At 36.4% G+C, this 26,854-nt stretch overlaps 1 protein-coding gene across 1 annotated transcript in view; it reads left to right on the top strand.

Moving 5' to 3' along the window:
* OTOGL (otogelin like) overlaps window positions 1-26,854 on the top strand; it is a 201,790-nt gene that overhangs the window by 41,627 nt on the left and 133,309 nt on the right. The window contains exon 3 of the mRNA XM_054696187.1: window positions 3,567-3,676. The gene's annotated coding sequence lies outside the window, so the exon portion shown is untranslated. The remainder of the gene's footprint in view (window positions 1-3,566; window positions 3,677-26,854) is intronic.

Raw genomic sequence — 26,854 nt, 5'->3', positions numbered from 1 at the left:
TCCCTACTGTCTGTTTTCTAATTTGCCGTATGCGTTGGGACACTGTGTTGTTGGGACTGGCCGGCATCTTGGGTGGGCTTCTCTGTTCCCCTCTGGTTCTTCCAGGAGTCATCTGTCAGTTTCAAGCAGCCTCCGCGGCGGATCCTGCAGGGTTCGCCTCAGCTCCCGTTCACGGGGTGTGGTGGCTGCAATAGTTCCTTTCCACTCACAGTCCCGCTTGCTGTGTCCGTTTTTCTTGTTGGCCGTTTTGGTTTGTTGTTTCCCTCCTCTCTGCTGGCCGGAGAGTGCCGCCTCTGTGGGCGGGGGAGGGGAGCAGGGTTCTGCGCTTCCCTCCCTTCTCGTCCTCTTTTATGGCAACTTTCTTCTTTGGGCAGTTTGCTGGAGTCGTCCGTTTATCTTCCGTGTCCCAGTTCTCACTGGGACCTGCCGCTTTTCCTCCCTATTAACTTTTTTTAATGGGAGATCTTACTCGCAGCGTCTCCTCGCCGCCATGTTGCTCCGCCCACCTCTGTTTTACTTTTTAAATAGCATTTATCAGTATCTGACATACACTTATTTTTTATTTCTTATTTTTCTGTCTCTTCTCTCATTTTATTAGAGTGTAAAGTTTACAAAGATAATGATTTGGATATGTTTTGCTTACTGTTGTTCTTCTAATACTAAGAATATACTTGGCACATGATAATGTCAAGTGTTTATTGGCTAGATTAACTCTCACAGGGAAAAGCTGCACAATTTTGGTCAGTTTCAGAAATGACATTTTCTTAATGCAGATAGATGATTTTCCTTCAGGGCCAACAAGACAGAATTATTTAAAATACAATTAAAAGGAAATATTTAACTTGCTAAGTCTTATTCTAATAAGTCAATTTTAGTTGTATGGTATTTATAATGATATGTCAGTGGTTACTATAATTTCATGTTGTAAAAGAATATCTAGGCAGCAAAGAAAAAAAATGTCATTAAATTCATATTTTATTGAAAATTCAATTGCTCTCTAGTTCTATATACTTTTGGTATGTTCAGTTCTTAACATTTATTTTTATGTTTATTCAACAAAAGACATTGGTGTAGTGTTTCAAGTGCCTGCACAATCCTTTGGTGAACTTGTTGAAAAATGAATTGACCAAAATCTCTTAAAAATTAAGTATTTGACCCAGGACACATATGGACACTGATTTGAATATTTAAATTTATTCTAACCAGTGCTCAGATCCTTAATATGCTCTCAAAACACTAATAAATATTGACCAGTTTCGAGAATTTATTTCTATTCCTGATTTTACAGGTGAGGAAACAAACACGGGAAAAATTAAGTGAGTTTATATAAGCCACATCACAAATTAACTGCAAGGGGAACTGCTAGGTACTCTTAGGTTTCTAAGTTTATTGGTGTCAGGATATTCTTAGGAACCCATGTCTGAGCAACATAATTTTTCTTCTGGGGGTGCTGCCATGATAATTGTAGACTCCTCAACTAAGATTCAAGGACTAGAAACAACTGTTTCACGTTGATTAAAAAATGAAGCTCTTTGTGTTTCTGTTTTTCAGAAGAAGTATCATTTTGGTGTCTTCCACTTTTTAATAGAGGGGTTAAATAATAAACTCAATGGAAAAATAAAGAGTTTCACATGTTCTGATGGTAGTACAAAGGAGCATTATGGCTTATAAATAAATTTCCTCCTAAGAAGAGGGAGAAGAGGGCCTCCCCAGTGGCGCAGCGGTAGAGCGCTGGGTTGCGAAGCTGCCCGCAGCCTCTGCAGCGCCGGTTCGATCCCCGGCTGCTCCCCGGCCACCGGAGGAGGGTCCCACATGGCGCGCAGACCTCTCCTGCCGCCCGCTGCTCCCCTCAGCAGTGTACTTCGGTCCTTCTGCCTGCTCTGCTCCCCGCTCTGACTCTGGTGAATTCTCTCACCCTCCCGCACTTCTGACTGTACCCAGTGCTTGTATAAAAAAAAAAACAAAAAAACAAAAAACAAACAAACAAATAAATAAATAAAAACATGCCTCTAAAAAAAAAAAAAAAGAAGAAGAGGGAGAAGAGTTAAGTTATTATCGCTTCTCTAGACAATCACACAGTCAGTTATACAAATGTATAGTTTGTTGTGAATCAGATTGTATATGATCCTTACAGGCTATAGGGGATTCTCACGTACTGGATAAATGGATTGAACAAGGCTTATGTTATGTAATGAAATATTGGACTATGATGGATCTTTATTGTTCAAATAGGAAAACATATATGCTACATGCTAAAAGGAAAAAGTTGAAACAGATAAAGCATGATTTAAAATTTTCAAATTATAAAGTACATAGGAGTTTTCTGTTCGGTTTTTTGTAGAAAGGTCATGGAAATATTAACTAGTCACTAGACAGCAAGATTACCAGTTACTTTTATTTTCATTGTTCATTCTTTGTAATACTGTTACTTGTTTATTGAAGTTTCTCCTTTTTTCCTCATATCACATTTACAATCAAAAATATTAAATGATTTTAAAGTAAAATTACATCACTCTCTTGCTAGGCTCAAATTTTAAAAAAGTATAAAAAATGATGTGAACTTCCAACTAAAAGAAAACTGGTATCTCTGAGAACATGTTGGGAATATATTTGGATTTAGTGATTTTAGTAATTGAGTGTTTTTTCTTCTCATTTATGTAATAAATGCACATGGAATAACTTCTATAAGTTCACCTAACTTCCTAAATTTAACTTCAGAATAATAGTGTACAAAGACTGGATTGTCATGATACTTTTTAATTAAAAGTAACTTGCTACACTAGTGTCATTAGAACCAGTGATAGTTCTATACCTCTTGGAGATATTTATTAGAACTTGATGATCTTTTTATTCTTGTACCTTTCTTTTTTAAAGGAAGGAATAGGTAATTATACTCTGTCAAATTTCCTGTGTTCTTATATTGTATTTTAAAGTAGGTGGTGGTTTCAAGGGAAAAAAAAGGCAAGATATTTTTTGTTAACTGTAGAATAAAAGTAGGCTGTGGAATGATCTTTCTCTTCTTGTCTTATAGTCTAACACCTATCATACATTTTTCTCCTCTAATGAAAAAGAGGCTATTAATGATTCATTTTTTTAACCATGGAGCACATTATGAGAAGGTGAAAGTGCTCAGGTATGGAAATATAGGAAATCTGACTTTTATTTCATTGACATTTGGTGTCCAGGGGAGGAGAACACTGCCTCCAGCGACTTGTGTATTGTGAGCACCTACTACTCAACATTCATTCTGATAAACAGTAGTACATGCTTTCAACACATAGTCATTGAGTAAATGAAGAGGTATTCTGTAACAACAGGCTGGCTTGTTTCATCTGGCCTTGCCATGCCCCAGATACAATCATCTAAGTTGTCAACCTCTTCTTGCTTATTTTCCTTCTCAGTCTTGTCCTTGAGATCTCTGAGAATCAAATAAAGAATCCATCACCATTGAATATTTTTCATATCAGTTCAACAATGGGACATAAAGTTAAGAATTTCAGGTTTCTCATAATTTACACAAAGTCTATAAAGTTGATAATTGATAAATGTGTTTTTTTTCTCTGCAGTTGTGCCTTGCTGTCCTTAGGGGATTGGTTCCAGGATCCTGTGGAAATTAAAATCCACATGCTCAAAAATCCAGATGCTCAAGTCCCTTATGTAAAAAAAGACTGTCTGAGTAAGTATCCTACTGGCCACTCTGAGGATGTTCCCCACAATTCTCTTTACCTCTCCTCCTCATTCTCACATGAGCTTTGCCAAGACAGGATAGACTGAGCCCATGAGGGTGCTGTATTGCTTGCTTAGTGTCTTAAATGGAAGAACTTTGGAGCTTCTGAAAGAAGATCAAGAGAGAAGGTAGTCTTTTGAGAATGGAACCTACAGAAAGGATGAAACAGAAAAACTGGACCCATGGTATCTAACAGGAGGTTTCCCACAGCACACTGGATGGGAACCTGACTCATTTTATTTAAACAGTAAAGTGAAATCTGGGGAACTTGGGACTACTGAGGCAACTAGTGATATCTATGAAAGGCATAAATATGAGAACTGGGAACTACGTCTGGGATGAATTAAAAGACCAACATGTTACCTTGAAAATTAATTTGGTGACAAAGACTCACTTGGCTTAATAATTTGAATTGTTGAAATAAGGCTGTGTATAGTCTTTGTTCTCACAATTCAAGTGACTATTCCTATGTTTTGCAGCAGAAATATTGATATATTTGATATGGGGTGCTAATCCAGGTCCCACTATGAGTTATATAATCTAAGGTACTCAATTAATTTTCTGAAGTTCAAAAAGTTCAGAATTCCAAATTATAGGCGGTCTTTGAGGTTTACAATAAGGGACCATGGACCTGAATTTGGATTGGAGATTGGTTGGAATAGGAGGAGGATGAATGGAAAAAAAACTAGAACACCTCCGCCTAATCAGTGCTTGACTTACTGTGTTTAAAGAGATCTTGGCTGATACCTTCTTACCAGACTTCATTTCTTTCATTCTTTATTGTGCGTTGTATACCTCCCAGAATCCTTCAGGGTTAGGTATAGCATGCAACATAAAAACATCTAGCATTTTGAGGGAGTTGGGTGAAGCATTTGAGTCTCTATTTAAGGGGAGCTGTAATCAGAAATTTACCTCAGAGGTTTTTTTTGGGGGGGCAGAAGAGAAAATTTGATCAGGTTGACTGCATTTAATTGAGAGTGTTGGTTACTCTTTATTGGTGAGAAGAAGACAGAATTTGGGCAATAAATGTGTGCTCAAAGTTATATACCATTGACTATTTCATTTATAGCATGGTGATTCTGATCTTATGGGATGACTAATCTGCTCATGCGGTATGTTATTCAGGAGTACTATTTATATCTAGAGATATGTTTATGCTAAAAGAGTAAAATATACTGTAGATGGGGCTACTTTATAATCAAAGAATAACTTAGCCAGAGAGAGGTGTATATTTCTTCTGTGTATTCAGAAGTATCCAAAATGGTCTGGCATTTTGATTCTCTCTTAATATAATGTCTGATGCAAACAAACAAACAAAAAAAACCCCGAATGTCAATAACTGTAGAAAGGAGTTTGCTTTCTCAGCTACAGTCCTGTGTGGCCAAAGGTCATTGTTCCCTATAAATCTCTCCGTAATAATTTTTTCTGTTTATCTCACTGAGCCAAACTTCTTTCAAGAATTATATCTTTTCTCTATGTGACATTCATTTTGAAAATGCTTCTTTCTATGAAGCCATGACAGAATAATGTGTTCCTTGCTGAACAGAACGTGGAGTAATTTCTTATCCAATAAAAATGAAAAAATGAAGCTGTTTAAACAAAACTTCCAAATTGCCCTGCAAAGGAAACTCCAGAGAGATACCCCAGCAGGCTAGGGAGATCAAAGGGTAATATTTAGAACTTTTTGCATTTTTCATCTGAGCAGGGAGTGATGTGCCAGTCATTGACTTTTTGTTGTTTCTAAGGCAACAAACAAATACTACAATTACTGAAAAAAAAAAAAAAAAGACCTACAGTCCTGTTGTAGATAAAAGAAAACTGAAAAGTAGGTCTTAAGTTCACAGACATCCATTGTGATTGGTTTTCAGTTAGGGGCCACACAGAGTAGTCATTATTTACCTTGGTTGAGCCGTGCATCTCCACTGAAGAGTAAGGACCACTTCTCTAGAAAGATGCATGCACAGACTATTTTATATCATATAGGCAGTGTGTGGATTTTCTGAAGCCCATGTCTGTATCCCACGGTAAGCTTAGAAAGAGAAAGACTCAGGGCCTCCTTGGTGGCACAGTGGGTTGAGCACAGCGCTATGAAGCTGTCCGCAGCCTCTGCAGCACAGGTTTGATTCTAGGTTGGCCAGGGAGATACCCACATGGCGCGGCAGACCTCTCCTGTCTCGCCCGCTGCTCCCCTCAGCAGTGACTCCGGCCCGTCTGCCTGTTCTTTTCCCTGCTTTGTCTCTGGTGAATTCTCTCACCCTCTCGTGCCTCTGGCCTGTACCCCATGCTTGTATAAATAAATAAATCTAAAAAAAAAAAAAAAAAAAGAGAAAGACTCAGAAAGCAAATAGATGGTCTTTACTTTTTTACGTTTATTTGGAGACATTAGCTGAATTCTATTTAACAAAAATCTGTGGTTTGTTGAGCCATTTTTTCCCCACTCTTGAATATGTGTTTCTGTTTCAGAATATGGACTTGAGCTCTGTCTTTTTGATGGGTTTTTTATGACTGTAAACGCTCCATAATGAGGGGAATAATAGGAATGAGAAGAAAAGCAGTTAACTCATCACTAATATCACTGTGAATGGCTCTCCAACTTATAAGACTTTTAAAAATTACCATTAATCTAAAGAACATCATGAGTTCTGTGCTTTTTAGACTCCAACAATATCTAAACTATTAACTTTCCAATGGTTTCCAATTCACTTTTCACAGGTAAGATCATATCAAATTCTCTTCAGTTATCATGGACAAGTTATTAAGTAATCATGATCCAGTAATCAGTTATTATAGATAATTATTGCCATTCTTAATTTTTTTGATGAGCAAATTAAAGTCAGAGGAGTCAAATAACTTGTGCCTCCCTTGCCCACCCCCATTCTAATTTGGACTAGATTGGGGCTTCAATCCAAAGTTCTCATTTACCTTTTTTACTCAAGCAAAACAGTATAGTCCATGTCAGAGTCACCTGGCCCTGCAGTCTTTCTGGTTATCACTCTTGGGAGATGAGACAGGAAGTGCTAGGTCGTTTTCTTGTCAGAGAGAAACAATGGTGGGGCATGGGAAAAACTAGTAGCTTTTAGGGGTTGAGAGTTTCATAATAAATAATGTAGGAAATGGGTTTCTTTCCTTCTCAATTCTGTGAGTCCAATCCAACATAGCACAGTTTAATGACAAAGTGAAACAGTTCTATAGTAATGACATAGAGGGGGGAAAAAAAGGCATAGACCCAATCAACTTTGGCTTCATTCTTTGCAAGGAAGATGTTAAGAAGATTATCCCTCCCAAATTCCAACTTGAATTGAAAGGTCAGAGGTACTAGAACAAATAGTGACAAAGGCACAGTATGTTCTTAACCTAATGACAAAGTAGATGCAAATAAATAGCTGAAATTGGAGGGCATTTATCCAAGAATCCTGGAGATACTCAAGAGTATAATTGTGGGTCTCAGACAATTTATAGTCACAGATGACCCTTGAGTGTTAGTTTGAGGATTAGTAAAACATTCAATCATGTTACAAAAGTCTTAGTCTTATCTATGTCATTGATCTGTTTTTACTTTCAATTAAAAATTTATTCACAAATGTTCAGTGAGTATATAATATAGGTTATATGATAATTATGTTTTTAGCTTTTCAAATAGCTTTTACTAGATTTCCAGAAAGCTCAACCAATACCTGTTTCCACCAGAATCCTGTAGACCTAGCAGCCTGCCTATTCAGGACTCTAATAATATAAGTTACTATCACTAATTTAGGGAAATAAAATCACAGATCAGTATGTAAAACCTATAACACAGTTGATAAGACAATACTGCTAGGAAATTGGTCACCACCTAAAAGCAATAAAATCAGACACATGTTCCAGGTTCCTAGCACAAGCAAGATTTCTAAGGTGTATCCTCCAAATTAGTCTCTTCCTTCAGGTATTTTAGGTATTGACTTATTCTAAATAGAAGTAATTGTTTCTAAAAGAGGCTTACAAGAAATTATTTCTTTTCTGTCCAGCTGAACTGAAAGTAACTCCCTAAAATATTTATGGAAGGATAGATTGACTTTGAATTAAACCTTTTACATAGACAGATTTAAGTTCTTCTCTTTCAAAGTTCTTAGTGAACCTGAAAAACTACCAGAATAATAATAATAAAAAATTTAAGAGCATTTTTGACAGCAGAGATAGTCCCTACATGAAAGGCAGTATGTAGTAAAAAGACACTTTTGCTGATACTTGTAAAATTGTAACAATTAAGACAGGGTATTTTGCAACTATAGCAGCTCTATTTTTTTTTTTTTTTCTTTAACACTGATTTATAGTGAAAAACTGATGTTTTGTCATCTGCTTTACCTTTTCATGGCATTGAAGCAGCAGGGGAAGATAAAGTGGGCATGAAGAAGGATGAAAGAGTCCATTTTGGTATTTTTAATATTGTTAAACCAGGGGTCCCCAAATGTTTCTGGGGACAGACCAGCAATAGTAACAATAAGCTTTCAAAATATTTGGATATCTTTTAACTTTTAACATATTATGACTACTTTCTAGCAACTTTATATAGTGGTGGACAGTGTAATAACTCAGTTCCATTCTTTTTTTTTTTTTTTTTCATTATAAGTATTCTCTAGCTCAAGGAGTGAGTTTGCCTAATTTTCTTTCAATTCTTTTTCTCATTTGCATGGTAAAGAGAAGGAAATCAGATCTCAGAGGAGTAGGGAAGAGCATATTTGACTTTTCTAATTCCTTTTCATTTTCAGAGTCATGCATTTGATAGGCAGTAAATTAAAAAAGATTGTACTGATATCTACCCACAAACTAATGCTGGTCTTTGAGTAAGAAATTAATATGCTTCTCCTCAGTAACTGTTACTTAACTGGTACTTTTTTCTCACAGGGAATAAAGCTGACATTGTGTCTAAATGTAGCATAAAGGCCATATGAGTGTCATATTAATTTGAACTGCTGTCAGAATTATGGAGGATTAGAGGTTATTATTTTTTTTTTCCCTGCTCTCTGAACACTGGTTGAACTGAATAGTCTTAAGTTGAATAGTGTCCTACTTTCAGTCTTTTTCTCTTATTTATATCTTCAGAGTCTACTAGGAAGTGCTCAAGAAAAAACATGTTGAATACATACTAAGTTCCTGGGACGTCATGATGTTTAGGAAGATGGGCTCTGCATAGAGACTGGGCTGGCTGTGGCCTCCCTGCTGACTTGCTGTGCAAGTTCTTAACCTCAACTTCTTAACCACTTTGCATCTCAGTTACTGTATTTGTAAAAGATAAAAGACCAGGAAAAAGACTAATTATAATAAAGTAAAAATCAAAATCAACAAGCAACTATAACCACAGATACACTACGGGGTGGGGGGAGGAGAGGAGGGATCAGGGTCAAAATAAGGGGGGTGGGAATTATATGGGGCCTATAACCAAGATGAAAATGCATACATTGTGCAAAAATGAAAAATGATGTAAAAATATATAAAATTAAAAAATATATAGAGAGAGAGTAAGGAAAATACTGTATCTGGCGAATTTTGGGATTTTTTGAGTTCAGATTGATCCTCTGCTCTTCCCCAGCTCTGCTATGTGTCCCAGAAGGGCTGAGCCCCCCAGACTGCATTCTTTAGGCACTGGTGTTGACTTTTGGCAGGGGGAACACTGAGGAAGTGGGAAGTAGGGAGTAGCCTTGCCCCTCTTTCTCTGCTTAGGGAGATTTATCAGGTAGCAGTTGTATCTACTCCATGGCACCACTTCTGTGGGACGAATTTATTCCTTGCTTCCTGTTTCTTCAGGTGTTCCTACTCCTGGGCTCCTGCAAGATCCCTGCTTCCCCTTTTCTTTTTTATTTTTTTTTAAATATATTTTTTACATCTACTATGTAAATATGTAAAAAATGTAAAAAATATATTTTACATCTTTTTTATTTTTTTTAATATATTTTTTAAATATATTTTTTACATTTTTTACATATTTTTAAATATATTTTTTTAAATATATTTTTTACATTTTAAATATATTTTTTAAATATATTTTTTACATATTTTTACAAATATATTTTTTACATTTTTATATTTTTTACAAATATATTTTTTAAATATATTTATAGTTACTTTTGATTTTGATTTTTACTTTATTATAATTAGTCTTTTTCCTGGTCCCTTATTTAGGTTTTCTAAATTCCTGCTATGAGTGAGACCATCTGGTATTTTCCTTTTTCTTTTCTTTCTGGATTATTTCGCTGAGCATGATCCCTTTCAGCTCCATTTATGTTGCTGCAAATTGCATGAGTTTTATCTTTTTTGATTGCCGAGTAATATTCTGTTGTGTATATGTACCACATTATCTCTCTATCCTAAGGAGACAGGTAGGATTTCTGGCTTTTTGTTATTGATGCTCCTAGCTTACCTCATTCTTCCGTTTTTAACTTTCAGTTTCTCCCAAACATATGTAACCAATTTCCTGAATTTAATTTCTTTGTTGAGAGTTCTTGAAGTGTTTTCTATTTTCTCAGTATATTCTTTATTGATGAATGCATATAAAATATTTTGTATAGTATCTGTCCAATAATAAGTTCTTATTTGCTAGATATAAGCAAATATAGACCAAATAGAAGAAAACCCATAGGCTCACATGTAGAAAGTTCTATAAAGTTGGGCTTTTAAAAAATGTTTGTGGCAGACTTATTTGCTTTGAATGGATAGGAAGGTATCCATAGTATTTATAGTATTTATTTATCCATAGTATTTACAGTATTTATTTATCACATTTAGTGTGATTGTATTGCATGAAAATTGATGTGTTTGATCTCAAGAGACTGATCAGGCTTCACTGAGGAGGTTATATAATAAGTGGAAAGAGCATACATTCTTTGTATAAACTCCCCAAAATTCTGAATTCAGAAGCTTGTTGCATCTGTGGTTTGTAACAGTAATTGTGTGATTGTCAGATTTCAGAAAAAGAAAGTATTAGCTTTGAAATGGGCCTTGAAGAATTGATAAAATAGGTGGTAGAGGCATTCTGAGTAAAAAGAAACTTGCAAATGTTTAGAGAAAGGAAAAAAATGAGGTGAATGTGGAAAATAGTAAGTAGGAGTAGGGGAAAATAAAAAGAGAGAATAGTAGTATACAAATCATTTTTAAAAACATTCAGATGTTGGATTTTATTAGTAAGAAATAGAGAACAGGGCCTCCCCTATTGGCGCAGCGGTTGAGCGTTGGGTTGCGAAGCTGCCCGCAGCCTCTACAGTGCTGGTTCTTTCCCCAGCTGCCGGTGAGGGTCCCACAAAAAAAAAAATAGAGAACCCTGAAAGAATTTTGGGCAGAAGAGTACCTTACATGCTTGAGCTAAAAGGACATCAAGTTAGAAGGCTGGCATAAAGAAGAAAGCTTTTGGAGAGGATCATGCATTTAGCAAACTAGGATGAGCAAGTGAAATTAAAGTGAGGTAGTAATATGCCAAATAAAGTACAAATGTAGAATCCACAGAACTTGAGAGTTGACTGGTTATCATAAAAGAGAAGGAATTGTGGTTAATTTTAGTGCTAATTTGACTGACTGGACTAAGGGATGCCAACATAGCTGGCAAAACTTTATTTCTGAGTGTGTCTCTGAGGATATTTCTGGAGGAAATTAGCTTTTGGATCAGTAGACTGGGTAAATAAGATCATGCTAACCATGTGCATAAGTACCAACCCATCCAATCAAGTGAAGGGTGAACTCCTCCAAAAAACTAGAAAGTGAAAATTTGCTTTCTGCTTGATCTGGCACATCCATTTTTTCCTGCTCTTGGGCATTGCACTCTTGATCCTCTTGCTTCAGACTTGGACTAGGATTTATCTGTGCCCTGGTTCTTAGACTGACGAGTTTAGATTGGAGCTGCACTGTTTGATTTCCTGGGGTTCTAGGTTGCATACAGAAGATTGTGGGACTTTCCCAGTCTCCATAATTTCATGAGCCAATCACTCATAATAAATCTCTTTTCATATATCTCTATACATCTTATAAGTTCTCTTTTTCTGCAAACTCTGGCTAATTTGTTGGGGTATCTAGAATAATTAAGCTTCTGCCTGGGCAGAAAGAATAGTGCTACCATTAGCAAAAAAAATGCAAGGCAAAAAGAGGAGTACATTTCGGGGGGAAGATGGTATGTTTAAGTTATGAATACCGAAAGACTCACATTTTAAAGCCACGTGGAAATGCTGGAATGTTTTTGAAAATACCAAGTAAAATCAATTTTACTGTAGTCATTTATGGATTTATGAGATTGTGAGAAAAGGTATCTGAAGTATTTTTTTCATTCAAAATTAACATATAGAACTGTGACTTCAGAGCTGATGATTAGCTTTGGGAAAAATTCTTCAAAAACAAAAGCCTTGCCTATGCTCAAATTTAAATAAATGTTCTTTAGCTAAACCCAGAAATTTCTATTTTCGTATTAATTTCCTTAGTACTTATGCCACAATTTCAGAATTACAAATTCAATGAATACACAATTATAAAAAAAAAAATCTCTAAAAGTAATTTTTATGGTCTTGACTTCTTGAGAATATGGAATTGTCTTTTTAAGCATGATATGAAAATTCTTATGCTTTCAAAGTAGTTTGTTAAATAGACATTTATCCCCTTCCCTTGTGAAACATCAGTCATAAAACCACAGTTTCATTTTTATCATTGCTCAAGTACCACCGAAACTGCAGTGTCAATAGAAACAGATATAGTTCTCTAATTACAAAGTGTCTTTTTTGCTTAAAGACAAACACAGTTAACAAATTTATAACTAGTTCCTTTTTATTGACTGGGTTTCCTTGTAGCTAGAGTGGGGTTAGCTATGGAAAGTATACAATGACACCTGTGTTAGTTTGCAAGAGCTGCTATAACAAAATACCACAGACTAGTATAAATACTCAATGGAATACTACTCAGCTACTACAAAAGATAAAATCTTGCCTTATGCTACTGCATGGTAACAAAACATGGGTAGAAGCTGAGGTGATAGTGCTCAGCAAAATAAGTCAGAAAGCCAAAGTCAGTTCCTGAAGGGTGTCTCTCATATGTGGAATATAAATATCCAATGTAAACAAGTTAACAAATCATAATAAAAATGACTCAGACTTTTTGAAAAATATAATGTTTACCAGAGGGGGAAAGAATTGGGATTTGAGGGAAAGGTAAAGGACATCCATCTGATAGTGGAATGGTCCCAGATATTTGGGAGTGGATGATATGAGACTTATACACACTTAAAAGTAAAGAAATTAATATAGTATTATAAATCAATGGCAAATCAATAAAATTTTATTAAATAAAACAAAAACAAAGCAAAATACCATAAATAGAAAAGTAGAGATTTATTGTATCACAGTTTTGGGGACAAGAAGTCTGAAATCAAGGTGTCACGAGGGTTGGTTCATTTTAAGATCTCTGAGGAAAAAAATTGTTTCAGACTTCTCTTGTTGGCTTATAGATAGCTGACTTTCCATATCTCTTCACATTGTCTTCCTTCCATGTATGTCTCAGTCTGTGCCCAAATTTCCCTTTTTATAAAATCTTCAGTCATGTTGTATTAGAGCCAGCTCTTATGAACTCATTTTAATTTGTTCACTTTTTAAAGGTCCGTCTCCAAATTAGGTCACATTCTGGGATACTGTGTTAGAACTCGAACGTATCTTTTCTGGGGGATACAAGTCAACCCAAAACAACACCTCATCATAAAGTATACCCCTATAACATGTGCATCCCTAAGCCCAACCCTAATATCGAGGGACTGTGAAGTGTCTTGAGAACTGAATAGAGAGCTATCAATAGTTGCTAAGCAGGTGTGATGGGCTTTTTGGCTGGTGGATTGGCGTAGAAGCATGTTCAAGGATGGAAATTGATAATCAATAGAAAAATGATTATTTGTTCCCTTTATTATTAAAAATGGTGTTCTCTCAGAGAGAGAGAGAGAGAGAGAAAGAGAGGGAGGGGGAGAGAGAGAGAGAGAGAGAGAGAGAGAGAGAGAGAGAGAGAGAGAACGAAGAACCTGAATACATCATAATTGTCTACCTGTAAGTAAAAATAATAAGTTTGTTGTGGAAAAATTTTCTGGAGAAGTACTCTTAATTTAATTAATATTTCTCATAATTAACTTTTATTTATTTAACTATAAGTTTCTGACAACAGGGCTTTGTTTTGTACCCAATATATTGCAAGTCTGTCAAATTAAATGAATACACCAAGGAACAATGACATTGTCGAATATAATTGCATTATTTTTTGGAGGAAAGAATAATGGAGAGAAAACCAATAGTCAAATGATAGAGTCTACTTTAAAATTAAAATAAAATCATAGAACCTTATAACTTACAGACCTTGGAGACTTTGTAAGAGAAGTTTAATTCCTCCTTTTATAATGAAGAATTGAGGTTTAAAGATATTAATGTTTCTGAGATCACAGGGCAAGTTAGTATTAATCTAGATATTGTGGATGTAGTAGAAGAGCAAGCATTTTGAAATCAGGGTTTTTGTAGCTGCTGCTGTTTTTTAAACAGTATTTTTTTTTGATTTTTTGCAGATCTGTAGGTGAGGTGAGGATTGGTAGCACTCAGCATTTGATTAATGACTGCTGAGAGATTTTGGACTTACTCACTGTCTGGTTGTCAGATGGTCTAGGCCGGGGTAGGATGATTTGATTTTGTTCTCTGTGTCTTCAATTCTTCTCCTGGCACCAATGGACCAGCTGGGTGAGAGAATGGCATGAGAATGGCAATGATAGAGGAGCAAGAGAAAGCCCAATTATGCAAATACTTTCTAAGCTTTTGATATGTCATGTTGCTTTTAGTCCGCTGGTGAAGTCAAAGAACTGAGTCCAAGGTGAAGAGGTGGAGCGTATGCGCCCTCTTCAATGAAAGAGACTGTGAAGTTACATGGAAAGACTTGGATATGGGGAGGTGGGGTTATGAAAAATTGGAGTCATTTATCAATCAGAAATGATGAATGGCGGGGAGTGGGGGGTAGAGGGTAGGGGTTTGGGAATTTACAGTATGTCTTTCTTTTTGCTAAGAATATGATACATACCATCATCATGTGGCTTTGACAAAACTGGATGTCTGGACCTCCCTGGTGGCTCACGGGTTGAGTGCAGTGCTGTGAAGCTGTCCACAGCCTCTGCAGTACGGGTTTGATTCTTGGCCAGCCAGGGAGATACCCACATGGCGTGGCAGACCTCTCCTGTCTCGCCTGCTGCTCCCTTCAGCAGCATTTTCAGTTGTCTGCCTGTTCTGCTCCCTGCTCTGTCTCTGGTGAATCTTTCACCCTCCCATGCCTCTGGCCTGTACCGCAGTTCTTGTATAACTAAAATAAATCTTAAAAAAAAAAAAAAAACACAAAAAAACCCTGGATGTCCTCAGCTTCCTCATTTGTAGCAGATATTAATAATATCTGTATTAGTTGGTAATTGTGAAGAATAAAACAGTGTTTATAAAACATTTGTCATATTTTTTATTATGAATTTACATTAGATCTCTTTCTTCTACTCTGTCAGAGTATTATTTCAGGGTGTTCATACCTTAAAAAAGACCATTATAAGGCAAAAAAGCAAAAAACACCCAATAGTAATGTGTACTAATGTACTAGAAAAACAAAATAAAGTAAACTGTTACTTAATATGAAGAGAATATTCAATGGATATTAGCAGAGAGGTCAGGAGAGGGCATTTCCAAGATAGATGGAAATAAAACAAAATGTGAAGATGATGGTAAAGTAAATATATTTAGAAAATCATTTCATGGTAGTGCTTTCACCCATGTGAGAGGCTAGAAAAAGAGGCTTCCTGGGGGTGGGGTGGTGGGAGGGAGGCTTAAAATTTTGAAAACTGTCTCTTCTTTTAACTTCTGATACCTTTATTCCTAGGATTCTTTAGAGATTTGTAAAAATGTAAAGAGGACCCAGGGAGGCTGAACTTACATGTGCTTTGCTTCTCTCTTGTTCTTCTGATTTTTTTCACCGCTTATTCTAATCCTTGCTAAGAATGCATATGCCATTTTTTTTATTCATTAAGCATTTATGCGCAGAGCTGCGAGTAGGGGTGATGCTGCTACAGATGATAGGGTAGTGGTTGTGGGTTGTGTGTACAGAGTTGTAAGACAAAAGGCTTCTGCTATCAGGGACTGGGATAGTCTCATTTGTCTCCACCTCAGACTGTATCTCCTCTTTGCCCCGCACTGTGTCTCAGATTGGCCTGAGTAACGTTAACTGCCTTCTGTCTTCCACTGAGTTCTTTCAGTGAGATGAAACAGCAGGTTAGAGATTGGAAAGTGAGCAAGTCTGCTTCCTTATCTGCAGTTTGAACAATAGTTTTTTAAAAATATATAACCTCATGAATCCATAAATCACTATAGGAAGGTTGATACATTTAAAATAATTAGGTAGGGCCTCCCTGGTGGCACAGGGGTTAAAGACACAGAGCTATGAAGCCATTGCCAGCTATTGCAGCATAAGTTCGATCCCTGGCCAGCCAGGGAGCAACCCTCATGGCGCAGCAGACCTCTCCTGTCTCTCCTGCTGCTCCCCTCATCATTGTATTTCATACTATCTGTCTGTTCTGCTCCCCCCTCTCTCTGGTGAATTCTCTTACCCTCCACACCTCTGGCCTGTATCCCAGTTCTTGTATGCATTAATAAACCTTAAAAAAAAATAGATAATAGTTCACATATTGAAGGAATGATGGCTTAATTTAATAGTTTTTCTCCACAGAAACTCAACTTAGCGCATGAGCCCCATTTCTAATATTGGCAGAAACTCATTCTTGTTAACTTAAGGTTAACTCAGGGGTGCTATATATTCCTGGATGAAATATCAGACAAGAGCCTCGCCCAATGGTCTGGGCTCTGCCTACTTTGTTTCCTGTCTCATCCTCTGATGTTCAGTCACTGTTTACATGAAGACATGTTGAGCCACTTGCAGTTCCCCAAACAGCGTACTTGATGCTTTTCCTGTCTCTATTTTCAAACACGTAATTCTTTTTGTTGGATAAATCACATTTTCCTTTCTCTCTGTTTACTTTCTTCACTTCAAATGAGTAAATAAATGTCTATTCATTTGACCTCTCTTTCAAAAATTTGACAAATTCTTATGTTACAAAAGTCTGAGAGAAGTAAGGTCCTTCCCATCCTATGATAGTGAAATTGAGACTCGGCGATATATCCAGCATCATATAATAGATGAATATATGATTTGTGGAGGTAGAATTGAAATTTTAATTTCTGATAACGAATTTTGCACCTAATTCTCTGCTTAGCCTAACTTTTCTATTTTTTCATAGAGCATATATTTGTGTATATCTTAATCATTGAGATACAGAGATGATTCACAGTTCCTTGAAAAAGGCACATGTGTGGAAGCATAAAACCTACTGGAGGGGAGTTAGATGGAGGTCGAGTTAGAGGCAGAGAAAACTGCTCTTTCTGGGGAGACAGGAGAAGCTCTTCAGAGAATAACATTGAAATTAGTCTTTGAATGTAAGATTTTCCTAAGTGGAATGAATTTCAGTTAGGGATAACTGATGTTCTTATTAACATTTTGATTTTTTTGTTTATTATGAATTTTGGGCATTGTTTAGATTTTTAAAAAATACTGCCTTAAAATATTTGTCTTGACTCCTGGCACATGTGTGTACACGGTCTCTCTCCCTCTCTATTTTTGATGCCTCTTTGAATTTTGTGCTTGAAGTCAGTGCCTTGATCTTCTCCTTTTTTTTTTTCCTGTTAACAGTCAGGGAGTTGAAAATGGTATGACTTTTCCAGTGAAAGGTGACCTTTTAACATTGGTAGAATGAGGGATGTGAGTTCTTGGCAGTAGTAGGGAGGTGGAGACAAGCCAATGTTGGGGCTACCACTGCATTATGAGGAGAATGGGCAGCAGGCTAGAAATTTGGGGTTTGATTTTTCCAAAAGAGTTATTGGAAGTCTTTTATAAAAAGGTGGTATAATCAGATTTTATTTTTGGAAGTTGTCTTTGCAGGAGACTGAGTTAAGAGGCAAGACTTGGTTTGTGGCAATAAACTAAACAAGGTAAGAAAATATTGTAAAATTAAAAGCAATGAAGATAGGTATTATATTTGGAGAAATATCCTATAATTAATTTAAAATAAAAATTGCTATTTCTAATTATAGAATTAATTTGTTTGTTCAAGAATGCTCGTTTAGTCAAGGATTTTTTTTTGGGAAAATGTCATGATCTTATCTTTTACCTTTAATATGTTACTTGTTCCTAATTGAATAATAAAAATGATGTTGCAGTGCAACTTAACACCTCTACCACACAATACTTTATCTGCTGCTTTCCTTGTTCTCAAAAAATCAACAGCAGGAAACCTCAGAGTTGGCTTTATTTAGTATGTAACCACCTAGCTGGAAAAAAAAAAAAAGCAAAATAGATTTACAAAGTCTGAGCAATTCAAAGTATTCCCCAGTTAGTGGAGAACTGCCTCTCATAATCATTTATAAACTCAACCCTAATAAGGAGAAAACTCTTCCACTACATAAATGTTCAAATCATTCTACTGTATTTTTTTCTTTTGTTAATTTGGCAACATTTTTTAAAAAATCATAACCAATGAGGAGTAAATAGTGATTTACCTAATTTAGTAAATGTCTTGGATGGTGATCAGTCCAAATCAAGGTTAATTAGGGACATGTTTTGTTAGTTAAATTATGCTTTTTTTTTTGGGGGGGGGGATTTCAGAGTAACAAATGGGCAAATTAAGACATGAAAATGGTTTAAGTCAGCTGCTGCTGGCTTTTAATATTCCTCATCATTTTGTACCATGTCAACAAGAACCATTGCTATAAAAGTATAAAGTTAAACACAAAGGAGCAAAGGCTATTGTAAGTTTGTTCTGAAAAAATGTGAGTTACTTTAGGAAGTAATAAGTAACTTTATTTTGGTAGTGACTCCTGGCAGAGCTGGAAGACATTATTCAATATATTTTCACATATTCCTTATAGGGCATCTTTGTCATGAAACTCAGTGCCAAGTACCTTATCTTGGAAGTTATTTTCCCTTCTTTCAGTGGACAAAAAAGAATTCAGTAGCCCCTTTTTATTTTGGTGGATACCTTCTCTAAGCAATTAGAAAAATGAATCAGTTGCCGTTGTTAATTAGGGTTCTATTTTCTTTTACAGTTTTGTAGTTTTATAGTTTATGTTTAGTTTATGATCCATTTTGAGTTACTTTTTGTATAATGCATGGAATATAGGCTAAGGCTTTTTCTTTTCATATGGATGTCCAATTGTTCTTGTGCCATTTGTTGAAAAGAAATCATTTCCCATTGAATTTCTTCTGCACCATTACCAAATTCCAACTATGTTTGTATTCATACTTTTTTTTTTTAAAAATTCTCTATTCTGTTTCATTGGTCCTTATTCTTTCAATAATAACATCCTATTGTGGTCATTATACTGTATACAGTCTGAAAAATATATAATGTGTGTATTTTATCAGATATACACATCAGTATTGACTCTTTTTTGGAGTGATAAACATTACTTTAAAAAATTCAGTTTTCAATTGTACATTCATAATATTTAGAAATGTCAGTGAATTTTTATATTGATATTATATTCTGTGACCCTCCTAAATGTGCTTAGTTCTGGGAATTTTTTAAATATAACTTGGGGTTTTCTACATAGAAAATCTTGTGATCTGCAAATAGGAAGGTTTTATTTCTTTTCAAACTGAGTATCTTTTACCTTTTATTTTCTTACTTTATTGCTATACCTAGAGGAATGGTACTTGTAGACAGCCTTACCTTGTTTCTTATCTTAAAAAGGAACACATTCAAATTTTTCACTATTAAGGTACCTGGAAAATTGGACTGTCACATGCAAAAGAATGAAACTTAACTACTATATCACACCATGCACAAAAGTCAACTCCAAATGCATAAAAGAGTTGAATGCAAGACCTGAAGCCATAAATTATACCGAAGAAAACAGGCAAAACATTCCGTGACAGGGCCTCCCTGGTGGCGCAGCGCTTGAGCGCTGGGCTGTGAAGTTGCCTGCAGCCTCTGCAGCACTGGTTTGATCCCCAGCTGCCCGAGAGGGTCCCACATGGCACGCAGACCTCTCCTGCAGTGCCTGCTGTTCCCCTCAGCAGTGTACTTCGTCAGTCTGCCTGCTCTGCTCCCTGCTCTGGCTCTGGTGAATTCTCCCACTCTCCCGTGCTTCTGACTGTACCCAGTGCTTGTATAAATAAATAAATAAATCTTTAAAAAAAAAAAACAAAAAAAAAATTCCATGACATAAACATTCCATGACAAAAATGAGTTCTTTGAGAACTCATCTCCAGAAGCAAGGAAAACTAAAGAGAATATAAACATTGAAGACTATATCAAACTAAAAAGCTTTTGTTCAGCAAAAGGGACAGTAACCAAAATGAAGAATGATGGTGGTGGAGGCAACATCTACTGACTTCTTGCCTATACATAGAGTCCTGAAGAATGTTCAACAGTTCTTAACTTAGTACTTCCTGTGGTAAAATCTAAAGCATACATATTGAGCAGGTTTGTTAAAAGTTATGGGTTGCACTTGATAATCTAACTCATCCCCATGTACCAAATAAAATTCCATCTTCACCCCTCAATATTCTCTTTCATCCTCTATCACTGCACTTCCCTCCAGCACATTATGCTTTTTTACCTTTTTTTTTTTTTTTAAAGGTTTGTTTATTTATGTATACAAGAACTGGGATGTAGGCCAGAGGTGCAGGAGTGGGGGTTGAGGAGGATTCTCCAGAGACAGAGTGGGGAACAGAATTGGCAGACTGACTGAAATACACTGCTGAGGGGAGCAGCGGGCAAGTCAGGAGAGGTCTGCTGTGCCATGTAAGTTGCTCCCTGGCCAGCTGAGGATCAAACTCATGCTGCAGAGGCTGCGGATTGCTTCATAGTGCAGTGCTTAACCCTCTGCGCCACCAGGGAGGCCCTATATTTCCTTTTTTTTTTTTAAGATTCATTTATGCATACAAGAATTGGCATACAGACCAGAAGGGCAGGGGATGAGAGGATTCACCAGAGACAGAGTGGGGAACAGAGCAGGCGGATTGACAGAAATACACTGCTGAGGGGAGCAGCAGGCGAGATAGGAGAGGTCTGCTGCACCATGTACGTTGGCTCCAGGCCGGGGTGGAACTCGTGTTGCAGTGACTGGTGACAACTTGATAGCACTGTGTCCTCAACCCCTGCATGCACCACCAGGGAGGCCCTTTTTTTTTTTTTTTTTTTTTTTTTACATTTTGATTCCTTCTCTTGTGCAGCTCCAAGTCTCTGTCTTTCCCATAGTCCTGAGTCACAGCCCTTCTCCTGGGACCTAGGAAGGGCCTTGTCTTATCTTTTATCTTTTAAATCTTATGGGTGAGGATATGGCAGTGTGAGTCATAGTTCTCACGGGCTGGTTCTGGAGAGGTGGGTGCTCCTTGTCCTGCAGGGCAGGAGGTGAGGAGAGACGGGCATCGGGATTATGCCCTGCATTGACTTACTTTCTTTTTCCTATCTTCTTTTCCTGCCTTCCCTGAATATTTTAAAAAGTCAGTCATCTTATATAGCCCAGGTGAAACTCATTAATTCCTACCTGTAATATTCATATGCTTTGTTTTATGTATCTCCCAATTCCATTAACATAATCTTGGATGATATCATGACTAATCATCTTTCCCCAATTTTTGTGTTTTTTTTCCCCCTCCACATTGATTTCAGTGAGCAGAAGGGAAGGCACTTCCATATGTGGTATTATTTCCATACATATAAAAGTTTCACCTAATATTTGGAAAGAGAGCGTTGTAATGAAATCTTTTAGAAGCCAAAATAGAATAAAAAGAAGCAGCAATTACCATTCATTTATAAGGAAAAAAATTTGAACATTTCCAGACCTCCCACCTCCAAATAACCTATCAAATCATTCCAAATCATACATAAAAACTAAAATACACTAATGTGTGTAAAAGCAGAAATGATATGATAAATATGCATCCTGTATAAATTAGTCCCCAGGGAAGTAACTTTCTGGTGTCACTCTTGCTGCTTTTGGTGTTCTCTGCCTCTCTAACAACTGAGTCAAAAAAAAAAAAAAGAAAAAAAAGAAACAAAACAAAACACTGAATACTATTTTCACATCTATTGTAAAAGCAACAGTCCTTTCTAGATTTCTTTCAGTTAGTGAAAACTAATGTAGGTCTTTTGAAAAAGCAAAGTGATATTGTTATAGGACAGGGAGAGGGGTAGCCCAAAAACCCCGCAAACCTGCCTATTCTAAATGGGTTCTGCCATCCGCCGCATCAACACAAAACATAGGAGACTTTAATGGGAAGGAACTTTAATTAAACTAGGAAACAATACAGGTAAGGCAAAGAGTCTAGTTTCTAAATGAAGCACCCAAAGTTACCCATCCCCTCGTGGGTAAAAGTCCATCCATATGGGATCGGCCCAGAACAAGGCCCCAAAGTCTACCACAAGTCTAAAACATCTTCCAGTGGGGACCCACAGAAAAGGGTCACAAACAACTGGACAAGCCCGGAAGGAAAAGAGCAAAATCAACATCAAGATAAAAGCTGCCATTGTCACCTCCCCACGGGTCTCACCCACATCTGTGTCACCCAGTCCACGACCAAAAGACAAGCGCAGTTTCTTTACGTGTCTCTAGGCTCCATGCGCCTCCTCCAGGTCTCCTGGCTCCATCCTGCTTCCTTCCTCAGTCTCTTCTGCTTCTCCTCTTCCTGCTCAGCTCCACCCTCCCTTGGGTGGGGCAGGGAACCTCCCCCTTTCCTGGGGACCACCCTGTTGCAATATAAGGCAAGCTTTTGAAAAGCAGGGGATCCTGCAGCTACTTGTTTAGATTATTTCTTGAGGATATAGATTAATCAATTTTAAAATTCATATGGTACCTGCTTATCATTACTCACCATGGTGCTGGTAATTTAGCTTGCCCTCAATTTTGCCAAGAAGAAGTGAAATTAAAATATGGTAAAAGAAAAGGCAAGTAGGTTACCTGGAAAAGTTTTCAAGATGAAGGAAATTTGGTCTCTAAAGAATGTAGAAAGATGTCTAATTAAAATATACAGCTTGGCTGCAAATTGCATAGGACACATGAAAGAAAAAGAGTACCATTTTCCACAAACTTGTTAATTCTATTTTCTAGTTTTAAAATATATTCTCAATGGAAATAAAAAATAAGGAAGTATCTTGTGATAAAATTGAGTTATGTAATGCTTAACTTAGTATCTATTTATGAGCATTACAACTTTCAAAAGATACCTAACAATAATGTGTTTGTATAAAATTTCTCATCCTTCAGTGCTAAGCTCCCAGATGAATATATGTTGAAAAGAGTATTGGTATATTAAATAGCTCAGAAAATAAAATCATATAAAACAGAAACTTCTTATTCAAGAACATGTGCTGAACTGTTTTTAAGTGTGAATCAATGTAAGTTGCAACAATTTACCTAAATTACCTTGAATTTGGCCTTGTTCTATTGGAAGTCTTTCAGATTAAGATTCTTGAGAGAGATTACAATGCTGAAAGTAATAAGCATGATTCACATTTTTTTATGCACAGAATTTGCTTTCCTTCGTCTAGTAAAGCAAATCCTCTTTCCATGCTTCCTCAGTTTTGGCTGCTAAGTATTTTCTAGTCTTCACTCCTCTTTTGTAAACTGTGTCAGACTAGATGGCTTGGCAACTCCACTTTGAGTGGGTGCTAGAGATGGAACCAGTAGATGACTGGCATTCCTGCTTGCTCAGTCAGGAATAGCCCTTGTCTCTATCAAGATAAAAATTGAAGTTTTATTCAGACATAGATCTCAATCTTAACAATGGCTGAAAGGAGTTCCTTAAAATGTACTGGAGTAATTGAGGTTGATTTTGAAGACAAAATAAAGTTATCAATGATTTAAAGATTGGTATTTAAGCAGTAAATACAGGTTATCTAAGTGACTAATTTTAATATCTGCACTCACCAACCACTCTTCATTAGAAGAGAGAAAAATATTTTATCCATAGAGGAATAGAAAAGTTTTACACTCTGTTGTATGTTTTTTGAACCCAGAGTTGAACAACTAGTGTTCATTTTCTAATAAGAATATTCAGTCCTAGGTGTAGAAGTTTTTGGGCTTCATTTACTAAAGCCCAACTTCACATATGTACTACTTTCTGCCAAACTCTGGCATCATTTTTTAAAAGTTTTATTGAGATATATTTGGCACACATTAAATAATACATTTTTTTTAGAGATTTTATTTATTTATACATACAAGAACTGGGGTGTAGGCCAGAGTTGTAGGGAGTGAGAGGACTCACCAGAGACAGAGTGGGGAACAGAACAGGCAGACTGACTGAATTACACTGCTGAGGGGAGCAGCGGGCGAGTCAGGAGAGGTCTGCTGCACCATGTGGGTTGCTCCCTGGCCTGGGATCGAACTTGTGCTGCGGTGGCTACTGTGATCCTTGCAGGCTACGTCTTAACCTCTTGCTCTACCAGGGAGACCCCTAAATAATACATTTTAAATTGTACAATTTGATAAACTTTATCATATGTATAAACCTATCAAATCATCACCATAAAAAAAATAATGGGCATTTCCATCATTTCCAAATGTTATCTTGGGTCTTTTTGCATCCTCTCTCAGGGTTCTCTCCCCCATCCAGATAACCACTACCTGCTGTCTTTAACTATAGATTAGTTTATATTTTCTAGACTCTTAGAATAGTGGAACATAGACAATATGTTCACCCTTTTTGGTCTGACTTCGTTCAATCAGCATGCTATTTTTGAGATTTATTCATTTCTTGCTTATATAATTGTTTTTTCTTTCTTACCAAATAATACTTTATTGCATGGATATACCTCAGTTTATTGATCTAGTTACCTATTGATGGACATTTGGACTTAAGCTTCTGGCTATTATCAAAATAACCTATTTGGATATTCATGTATCAGGTTTTTGTTTAGATAAATGTTTTTCTGTCTCCTGTTTAAAAATCTTGGGATGGTATTGTTGGGTTATAGCATAGCAGTAGTGATGGTGCCATTTTACATTTCTAATAGCAGTACGTGAGCATTCCAGTTTTTCTCCATTATTATCAATAGTTGTTATGATCAGTTATTTTAATGTTAATCATCATTTTCCCTAATCACTAATGACGTTGAACTTGTTTTTATGTGCTTATTTGCCATCCATATATTTTACTTGATCTGTTCAATAATTTAGTCCATTTTTATAATTGGGTTATTAGTCCTATTAAATTATAGGACTTGACTATATATTCTAGATCAAAGTCCTTTTTTCAGAAATAATTTTTTAAAATGTGTTCTCCAATTTTTTTGAAGATATTTTGAAGATACTCAATTTTTTGAAGTATAAGTTTTAAAATTTGACAAATAAAATATAATGATTTTATAGTTCTGTGTTAAGAAATCTCTGCAGAAACCAATGTGGTAAGATCTCCTAAGTTTTAGAAATTTTAGTTCTTAACTAAAGGTCCATGACCATTTCAAATTAAGTTTTTTTTTTAAATTTTTTAAAAAAGATTTATTTATTTATACATACAAGAATTAGGGTACAGGCCAGAGGTGTGTGTTGGTGGGGGTGAGAGGATTCACCTGAGACAGATTGGGAAACAGAACAAGCAGATTGACTGAAATACACTGCTGAGGGGTGCAGCGGGCAAGATAAGAGAGGTCTGCTGCACCATGTGGGTTGCTCCTAGCAGGCCGGGGATCGAACTTGTGTTGCAGTGACTGCCTATAGCTTGATAGCGCTGTCTTTAACCCCTGTGCTACCAGGGATGCCCTCAAATTAAGTTTTGTGTATGTTTTAAAGTAAAGGTTTTGAAGCGTGTTCCTTAAACATGGGGTTATCCAATTGTTCCAATACCATTTATTGAGAAGATCCTTCTCCACTGAATTGCCTTGGTACATCTGTTAAAAACTAATTAATCATATATAGTCTGGTCTATTTTTGTATTCACTTTCATTTTACTGGTCTTATTGTCTATCTTTACATTAATATAGCACTGTTACTGTAACTTGAAATCATGAAGATAAATCCCCAACTTCATTCCTTTTTATAAAAGTTATTTTGATGATTTTCTGTCCTTTGACTACATATATAAAAGCAAATTGGTATTTTGCTGAAGATAAGGCTTAATATATAGATCAATTTGGGGAAAATGATCTATTGTGAGCCTTCCGATCCTGAATCTGGTGTGTATTTCCATTTACATAGGTCTTTAATTTCTTTGCAGCAGTGTTTTGAAGTTTTTAGTGTACAGGTCTTACGTCTATTTGTCATTTTGAGATTGATTTTAAGATTTTTTAGGATGAATCAGAGCAACCTTTAGTCTAGGACTAATTTGCTTCATTACCAAGGTAACATCCTCCTAATACTTTACCCAGTGCCCTGTGTATTACATAGTTTTCCACTGCGTCATATGGGAACATGAACTATTCCTAGCTCTCTGTGAGTTTTGGAAATTGTTCCCTCAGTTCTTTTCTAGTTTTTAGTGTTTTTTTTTTTTTTTTTTTTTTTTTAGTGCCAGCCTCACATGCACTAATCAATACTCAACTGGCTATTTAAGGGGAGTTTTCTGCAGGTCTCACGAGGTCTTTCTGTGCAGCCTCTGTTCTTCAATACTCTAGTTTGCTCTGACCTCTCCCATCTCTTAGCCCTGTCTCGATGACTCTACTTTCACTATTACTTTTAAGGAAGAAGTGACAGGTGAGACTCCAGTCCTAACAGAGAATTGGAACTGTTGAGTGTATTAAAAGGTTTATTACTCCCATAATGAGGCTTTCTACGGAGGGGAGGGCAAGCTCCTAAGCAGGTCTGAAAATAGCTTGAAAGAGCAAAGAAAAGGAAACTGGTTTGACTTTTATTGTGATTAGGGGTGGGGTTGGGGTGAAGTAACTTATTGAAACAGGTTTACATGATTTGAATTTCCTGCTGGAGCCAAAGGAGGGAGCTTTCTTATCAACTTGCCCACATGTGGGACAGAAGGGGAGGCAGAAGAGGTGAGGCAGGAAAGTTGTCATAAACATCAGAAATGGAATCAGACTCTAATTTCAACTTATCCCTGATATTTAACTGATGACAAAAATGTGTCATG

Source organism: Talpa occidentalis, unplaced genomic scaffold (assembly GCF_014898055.3).
Source record: "Talpa occidentalis isolate TD23 unplaced genomic scaffold, MPIMG_talOcc4v2.1 talOcc4.16, whole genome shotgun sequence".
NCBI classification, from domain to species: Eukaryota; Metazoa; Chordata; class Mammalia; order Eulipotyphla; family Talpidae; genus Talpa; species Talpa occidentalis.
The sequence above is the reverse complement of the archived record's forward strand: the minus strand, read 5'-3'. Positions and strand labels throughout refer to the sequence as shown.